This window comes from Palaemon carinicauda, chromosome 17 (genome assembly GCF_036898095.1).
Source record: "Palaemon carinicauda isolate YSFRI2023 chromosome 17, ASM3689809v2, whole genome shotgun sequence".
NCBI classification, from domain to species: domain Eukaryota; kingdom Metazoa; phylum Arthropoda; class Malacostraca; order Decapoda; family Palaemonidae; genus Palaemon; species Palaemon carinicauda.
The window spans coordinates 90,386,607-90,396,095 of NC_090741.1; the positions used below are offsets into that span (position 1 = coordinate 90,386,607).

General features: G+C 33.9%; 1 pseudogene; it reads left to right on the plus strand.

The window, feature by feature from the left end:
- LOC137656446 (thrombospondin type-1 domain-containing protein 7B-like) overlaps positions 1-9,489 on the plus strand; it is a 71,382-nt pseudogene that overhangs the window by 36,451 nt on the left and 25,442 nt on the right.

Consider the following 9,489-nt stretch of genomic DNA (forward strand, 5'->3'; position numbering starts at 1 on the left):
TTTTATTATACATCAACTCTCCCTTCTTTATAGTAGTGATATTCCAGCTATCCATCTTACTATCCTCATCCCAGTTCTATCCAGAAGTCCATCCTTTTTCCTCTAAAGTGCCCAAGTTTCTGCACCATACAATAATACGTACCTGATAAATGTCTTATAGATCTTCATTTTTTCGTAATGGCATTTTCTTCAAAACCTCTCTAATTACTTCTCTCTATATTTGCATTCTTCTTTCACTCCCTATCTTTCTGTTTTCTCAAGCAATTAATAGGATTGTTGGGTTTTAGCACTATACCATCTTCCACTTGAAGGTTTACTTTTCCATGTCTTTCTCCATTTTTAACCATTTTCTCTGTCTGTCTAATGTTCACCTTTTTAATTCGCCCTTCCATGTTCGATAACTATCTTGCATAACTTAATCTGTGTCTGTTATAATGACTAAATCATTAGTAAACATCCGTTCCAACAATTCTTCGTTATTCTTTAATTCTGATATGACAAAGTGTCTATAAAGACAATGAACAGGGATGGATGCCTCAGTCTTCCCAGATTTTCTCTGGATGGTGGATCGTGCCCCATAACACAATATCTTCACTAACATTACCAACTGCTACATTACTCCTCTCTTTTTCAATCACCCATTGACTAACCCTCTTGGTACCTCATCATACGCCTTATTACGAAGCATTTTTGTTGAATCATAGTCTTCACCCTCCCTTCAATCTGGGAATACAATAACGTGATTTTATCCGAGTAATCAAGGATGATATACGATAACGTTGGCATCACAATTAACTGCCATTGTTCGAATTCTCTTCATAAATCCCCCCAATGAAACCTTAAGGGAACGTAGCCAGCTATTGGCGAGAGGAAGGTAGGAATTACACACTTGGAATTTGGGGAATTTATGGAATTTATGCCGATCATACACTCTGGGCTCGCACAATTAGACTCGGATATATCCATAGAGGAAATACAACGGAAGCATTGATCGTAAGAGTATCTCTGAGGTAGTTAGGTTTTGGTAATGTTTCTAAGAAATTATGAGGTGAAGATGATACTCCTTTTTTATCATTTAGATCTAGTCTTGACTGAATGTTTGTAAACGTATGTAAAATGTGTAAAAATAGAGAAGGCCAGTTTATAATATCAAAACAAAGATAATTTAAGAATACAATAGAATATTACCTTTCTCAAGTTTCTGTGGTCATGAAAAATGTCCTCCTTTACAATAACCAACATTTTCAATTAATAGAAAAACTTTAACAATTATGTAACTACTTGTATAAGTTCTCACAAATCGAGAGCAACTCGTTCTCAACGCGAATGACATTTCAATAAAAGGAATGTTTTTTTAAAATATATATCCTATATTTACACGCCTTCCATTTCAAAGACGGCAGCATGGAAGGAGAAGAGAGGAGCAAAGGTAATGCTACGATCATTACTATGTCTAGGGTATATCGGCTTAATCTAGATTCGCTGCTATTCACTTGCAGATACAGAATGTTGAATTATCTTATTTCATCCCTATATTTTTAATGATCAATATATCTGTTTTAATATGGTAAATGCTTGGTAAAACGTATTCCATGATTTTTATCATTTTAACGGCAAATGTTTAAGTGTACCTCTTTCATTTTATGCTTCCCTTCAGTCGTATCAATCAAATACAGTTAAAAATGCTTTCGTTTAAGATTCGCAACTGATAAGCAGCACAGATTCCGTCAATGCTCCAGTAGGTGGATTCTACCTCTCGGTATCTTTACGATCAAGCCCGGCTCACTTCTTTTCCATAACGATGACTGAGAGAAAGACTTCGATTGACAAGGACTCGTTAGAAATACCCTTCCTCCCTGGAGATGGATCTAAGTCCTTCATGGAATGATATGGCCCCTTTGGGTACAATGAACTTTCTCCTAGGGTCCTTTATCGGCCTATCCTTGGACCAGGAATATATGAATGGGTATTTCTTGGACTGTCTTTATTGTTTGATAACAGAAAAAGGATTCTTTTTATGATTACTTCCGATGACTGTCAATGTAGTATATTCTTTCTTTGTATTAAATTGTGGGTTTGGAGAAGCACTTTAATGTATTTTTCAATCCAAAGAATCATTGAAATATAAGAGGAGTTTGTTTTTATTGTCATTATCATTGACGCCATCATTATCATCATAAGTTGGAATACATACTTAGATAAAAGTTCAAGATGATTTACTGATATTTTTTTTACTAAACAGCATCCTGTGGACTTGGGGAACATTCTCTCTCTCCCTCTCGCTCTCTCTCTCTCTCTCTCTCTCTCTCTCTCTCTCTCTCTCTCTCTCTCTCTACATTTTTCGGTGGTCGTTGGCAGACCAAAGGTAGTAACACTACCATAGGAGGTCCTTGGCAGCATTAAAATCAGAGAACAGAAAAAAAAAGGACGTGAGCAATCCGTTTTGAAACTACAGGCATCAAAGCATACTCTCTCTCTCTCTCTCTCTCTCTCTCTCTCTCTCTCTCTCTCTCTACATTTTTCGGTGGTCGTTGGCAGACCAAAGGTAGTCACACTACCATAGGAGGTCCTTGGCAGCATTAAAATCAGAGAAGAGAAAAAAAAAAGGACGTGAGCAATCAGTTTTGAAACTACTGGCATCAAAGCATACTCTCTCTCTCTCTCTCTCTCTCTCTCTCTCTCTCTCTCTCTCTCTATCCTCGTATTTTATTTACGATGTTCTTATTTCTTCCCCCAAGACATTTTCGCTTGGTTTATCAGTGCAATATATGAATAATATTCATCATAATTTTCCACAGCTTCCCCCCTTGATCTCCATTGATATTATCTGTAATTTTTTGTCTAAAACTTGGTTCTTCCCTCATTTATTCTATCTATTTCCTTTTCTCCTGTCATATGTTATTCACCTTCTCTCATCATCTTATCAAAAGATATTACGCTCGTTCATCCCATTCCAATCTTTATCATTATTGGTTACTTTTCATCTTTCAATTTCACTTGTTATCAACTAACGTTATATAATGTTATGTAATTCATCTCTTCTTCTCCGCTTTTCCACCCAGCTTTTAACATGTAGTTTTTACTTTATAGTTTCCTCTCTGTTTCCTTGCTTGTTGCTGTTTTCTTTTAATTTATACTGTATTTACCAAGTCAATTGACAATGTTTTCAATATGCCCAAAAAATTATATCAACAAAATCAAATTAAGCGTTTCTAGTCCACTGCAGGACAAAGGTCTTAGACGTAGTTTGGTTATGTCTTAGGTTTGACCAGTTTTTATCACGACAATGGACAGTGCAGATTGGTGATGGTGGGGTCTCATTGGTCTGATTGCTCCTAGCAAACCCACCTAGTATGGGTGACCCATAATAGTACAGCCATGCTGGTCAAGGAGATACACAAGCCCTTTCACAAAGTTAAAATATCCCCACTCAAAAATAGACATATTTCATATGTATCTCTCTCTCTCTCTCTCTCTCTCTCTCTCTCTCTGTATATATATATTTATATATATATATATATATATATAAATATATATATATATATATATGTATATATATATATATGTATATATGTATATATATATATATATACATATATATATATATATATATGTATATATATATATATATATCTGTGTATATAGATATATATATATATATATATGTATATATGTATATATATATATATATATATGTGTATATATATATATATATACATGTGTACATATATATATATATATATATACAGCCTATGTATATATATATATATACATATATATATATATATATATCTGTATATATAAATATATATATATATATATATATATACATATATATATATATATATATATATTTATATATATCTGTATATATAAATATATATATATATATATATATAAAAAAAAAAAAATATATATATATATATATAAATATATATATATATATAATATATGTATATATATATATATATATATATAAATATATATGAGAGAGAGAGAGAGGAGAGAGAGAGAGAGAGAGAGAGAGAGAGTTCCCCTTCATTTTCATCTGAACCTATTGCCCTGGATAATATTTCCCTAACTTTTCCGCTCTCTACCTCATATCCCACTCTCCCTTACTCAGACGAGACATCTTTTCGCATCATTCTCATCATTCTGTCAGACGATGTTAATTTCGTTTTCGGTTATTCCTATGAATTATCATCCATTTTTAGAATATATATATATATATATATATATATACTATAGATGCTCTATGTACCCCCGAAATATTTTTTCTTATTAATTATACATATATTCCATACTTATGGTGAGAGAGTTTTTGTATTGCCAAGAACAGGAAAGCTGTAGATAGTGTCCCACACACACATACTAGGTTGGTTTGCTGTAAGCGATCAGACTAAAGTTTCCACTATCTTTAATCCTCACTGGCCAGCTTTGTGATGAAAACAGGCCAAACTCCAGACTAAAGAAAGGACATGTCTGAGGTCTTTGTCTGACAGTGGACTAGAACCGGCTGCATTTGTTGTTACTGTTTTTGTATAAATACATATATAGTATATGTATGTGAATGCCTGTGAATGTTTTTCCTTCTCTACGTAGAATTAAGTGCATCTTCCACTCTCTCATTCTCTCTCTGAGCTTTCATCGCAAAGCACATTCATGTTGTATGTATCCCTCTGAACCAAATTAAATCCAAAAATCTTTGATCTATTGATGGACGCTTAATTTTGACAGATGTCGCTATACAAGTACATGTAATAGCTGGATTAGTCCATTGACCAAAATAGACTGGCCATTGTTGAATAATTTAACTTATTCCGCTAAAATCCAACTGAATCACTAACACTGAATTGACGCTGGTAGGTTTCAGCCCAAAATAGACGCTACGAAATATTCCTTTTTAGGGCGCGGAGTCTCTCTCTCTCTCTCTCTCCTCCTCTCTCTCTCTCTTTCTCTCTCTCTCTCTCTCTTTGCTATTAGTCATGGACATCGGTTCTGAATGACTCTTTAACTGTAGGTCATTGGATTGCACTGCAATGAAAAGGAGAAAACAATTTAAAGGTTGGCTGGGCAAGATACACTCAAAGCACAAACTGTATATATATATATAGATATATATATTTGTGTGTGTGTGTGTGTGTATGTGTGTGTGTGTTCTGTCTGAATGCATGCATGCGTGCACGTGTGTGTGTTTGTCTTTTTGTATACGTTCAACAAGGTTAATTTTATTGGTAAGATTTATATCATGCTTTCATTCAACCATTCCTAGCCCTCAACTTTGAGATATATCGCCATTAAATTAGACAATATAATATATATTTATAACTACTGGGAGGTCTTTGTTGAGGTCTTTGTTTTATTTTAAACTGTTAGCATAAAGCTCATTACTAAAAATATGTTGCGCAATCCTTTTTATTTATATTTCTCTGTCGAATTTACCGTTTTTTCTAATGTTCTTTTGCGTAATGTAAGATCTTTGTTATATAATGCTTGATTATGGAACCATAGAAGATTTAAACCAAATATATTCACACACACAAGCATATATATATATATATATATATGTATGTGTATACATATATTTATATATACACATATGTATATATATAAATATATATATATATATATTTATATATATATATATATATATATATGTATATTATATATATATATACATCATATATATAATTATACATAAATATATATATACATATATATATATATATATATATATAAATGTCTGTGTGTTTGTGCGTGTATTTATGTATATATTTATTTATGTATTCATACGTTTAAAGGCCGCATATGGAAGGCAAGGACATAGGACAGTGACATTGCCCTTGCTAGCAGGACAATGACCTAGCCTAGAGACTGACTATGTATACATATGATTAGTGCCGAAGCCCCCTCTGCACCCACTCCAGCACCAGAGTGGGCCGGGCAAAGGTCGTTGATGACCCAGTTGGTAGACCTATAGGCTTTCCCATCCCGCCACCCTTAGCTTACAAGGATGGTGAGTTTACAGGCACCACAAGAAAATTTCGAATTTAAGTGGAACTCTATCTCTCTCCAGCAAAACGCCAGACTGGGATGTTTATAATATATATATATATATATATATAAATATATATATATATATATATATATATGTATATATATGTGTATATGTATATATATATATATATATATGCATACATTTATATATATATATATATATATATACTATATATATATTTATATATAATAGTATATATATATATATATATATACATATATATATATATTCATATAAATATATATATATATAATATATAATATATATATATATATATAATATACTGTATATATATAAAATATATATATATATATATATATATAAATATATATATATATATATATATATATTTTATATATATATATATAATATATATATTTTAATATATATATATATATATATATATTATGAAGATATGACATTTGTTACACTAGAGAGAGTGAGAGAGAGAGAGAGAGAGAGAGAGAGAGAGAGTTAACCATGGAACTGGAGTAGATAGATACAAAGAGAGGTTGATATATAGGTGCATGGAATAAATTCTATATCTAAATTTTGTGCCTAAATTATCAGATGTAAGAAGAAAATTGTTTGTGAGAGAGAGAGAGGAGAGAGAGAGAGAGAGAGAGAGAGGGCCGGTGGGTGGAAGAGAAAGTAAGACAGACAGACATATGAACACACTCTGCTGCTGGAGAGAGAATGAGAGAGAGAGAGAGAGAGAGAGAGAGAGAGAGAGAGAGAGAGAGATAGTCCTAATTCCTATCTGTATTGGATCATTATGTAGAAAAAAGGACGTCACATTTGGCCATAACAAATGTTCAAACAGCGGCAAGAATTTAATTGAATTATCAAGAGTAAAAAAAATTGGAGTTGATGTAGTTTTGATTTTCCAAAAATGGAAAATTTTCCGCACCATTATTCGCCAAAATCATTATTTGTCTGTTTTGAACTGTTGACCATATCAATTAGAATTGATATTAAAAAAATAGGGAAGCAATGTGGAATGTGACTGAGGTTATATGGAGTTGGTGGAAGGTTGTTGCAAGCAGTTAAATGTTTCTACAAAGGTAGTAAAGTATGTGTTAGAATAGGAAATGAACTAAGTGATTGGTTTCCGGTGAGAGTGGGGTTGAGATAGCGATGTGTGATATCGCCTTGGTTGTTTAACTTGTATGTTGATGGAGAGGTGAGAGAGGTGAATGCTCGAGTGCTTGGGCGAGGATTAAACCTGGTAGACGAGAATGAAAACGAATGGAAGGTAAATCAGTTGTTGTTTGCGGATGATACTGTACTGGTTGCAGACACAGAAGGGAAGCTTGACTGACTAGTGAAAGAATTTAGAAGGGTGTGTGAGAGAAAGAAGTTGAGAGTTAATGTGGATAAGAGTAAGGTTATGAGATGTACGAGAAGGGAAGGTGGTGCAAGGTTGAATGTCATGTTGAATGGAGAGTTACTTGAGGAGGTGGATCAGTTTAAGTACTTGGGGTCTGTTGTTGCAGCAAATGGTGGAGTGGAAGCAGATGTACGTCAGAGAGTGATTGAAGGGTGCAAGTGTTAGGGGCAGTTAAGAGAGTAGTAAAAAATAGATGGTTGGGCATGAATGTAAAGAGAGTTCTATATGAGAAAGTGATTGTACCAACTAGTGATGTATGGATCGGAGTTGTGGGATTGAAAGTGATGGAGAGACAGAAATTGAATGTGTTTGAGATGAAGTGTTTGAGTAGTATGGCTGGTGTATCTCGAGTAGATAGGGTTAGGAACGAAGTGGTGAGGGTGAGATGGGTGTAAGAAATGAGTTAGCAGCTAGATTGAATATGAATGTGTTAAGGTGGTTTAGTCACGTTGAGAGAATGGATAATGGCTGTCTGCTAAAGAAGGTGATGAATGCAAGAGTTGATGGAAAAGTACAAGAGGAAGGCCAAGATTTGGGTGGATGGATGGAGTGAAGAAAGCTCTGGGTGATAAGAGGATAGATGTGAGAGAGGTAAGAGAGCGTGCTAGAGATAGAAATGAATGGCGGAGCGATTGTGACGCAGTTCCGGTAGGCCCTGCTGCTGCTCCGATGCCTTAGATGACCGCGGAGGTAGCAGCAGTAGGGGATTCCGCATTATGAAGCTTCATCTGTGGTGGATAATGTGGGAGGGTGGGCTGTGGCACCCTACCAGTACCAGCTGAACTCGGTTGAGTCCCTTGTTAGGCTGGGAGGAACGTAGAGAGTAGAGGTCCCCTTTTTGTTTTGTTTCATTTGTTGATGTCGGCTACTCCCCAAAATTGGGGGAAGTGCCTTGTATATGATAATGATGATGATTACTATTATTATTAATATCATTATTATTATTATTATTGTTATTGTTATTATTATTATTATTATTATTATTACTATTAAAATGTTAATCGCAGTCTATAGAGAGTGCCGGTGTATCATTATTATTATTATTATTATTATTATTATTATTATTATTATTATTATTATTATTGTTATTATAGTTAATATTGATAAAATGTTAATCGCAATCTATAGAGACTGCTGGTTTATTATTATTATCATTATTAATATTATTATTATTATCATTATTATTATTATTATTACCAAACATAGTGTTCTTACAGAGAAAAATAATTTAATTTGCGAAATAAGTTAGGACCAAAAAAAACGTGATGATAAGATTTAAAAAAGGGATTACAAAAAGCAATATTTCATATGAAATGTCGTCAATAACTACACGAATGGATAAACGAATGCTAAGATGAACTTAACAGGAAAAACAAATGTTATGGTTTTGGAGGCCGATGTGGTAACGTCCCTGACTAGTGAATCGCAGTCTCGGGTTCAAGTCCGCTCAACTTCGTTAGTTCATTTGGTCGCTTCAGGATGGGGGTGGGGATCCTATAGGTCTATCAGCTAAGTCATCAGCAGCCATTACCTGGCCCTCCTTGATCCTAGCTTGGTGGAGAAGGGTTTTGACGCTGATCATATGTATATATATGGCCAGTCTCAAGGGCATTGTCCTGCTAGCTAGGGCAATGTCACTGTCCCTTGCCTCTGCCATTCATGAGCGGCCTTTAAACCTTTAAATATAAAATATGACAAAATTGAAAAATGTTTCATAGGAACGTGTGACTTTTTACACCCATATTTTGACAAGCAAGGGGAAAAATTAATTTTTTCTTATATTAGATATAATGTTCATAAGTATCAACAACAACTGAAATATATTGTAGATAAGATTTGCCCTGATAAAGGTTTTCAGACTTAATGAAACGAAAGGTCAGGTGGTTATGCACGTGGTGAATCTCTCTCTCTCTCTCTCTCTCTCTCTCTCTCTCTCTCTTTGCTATATTTGGGACATGTTAAACTTAACGTCAGGTCATGTTCCCTACATAGCAATTATTTATCTCTCTCTCTCTCTCTCTCTCTCTCTCTCTCTCTCTCT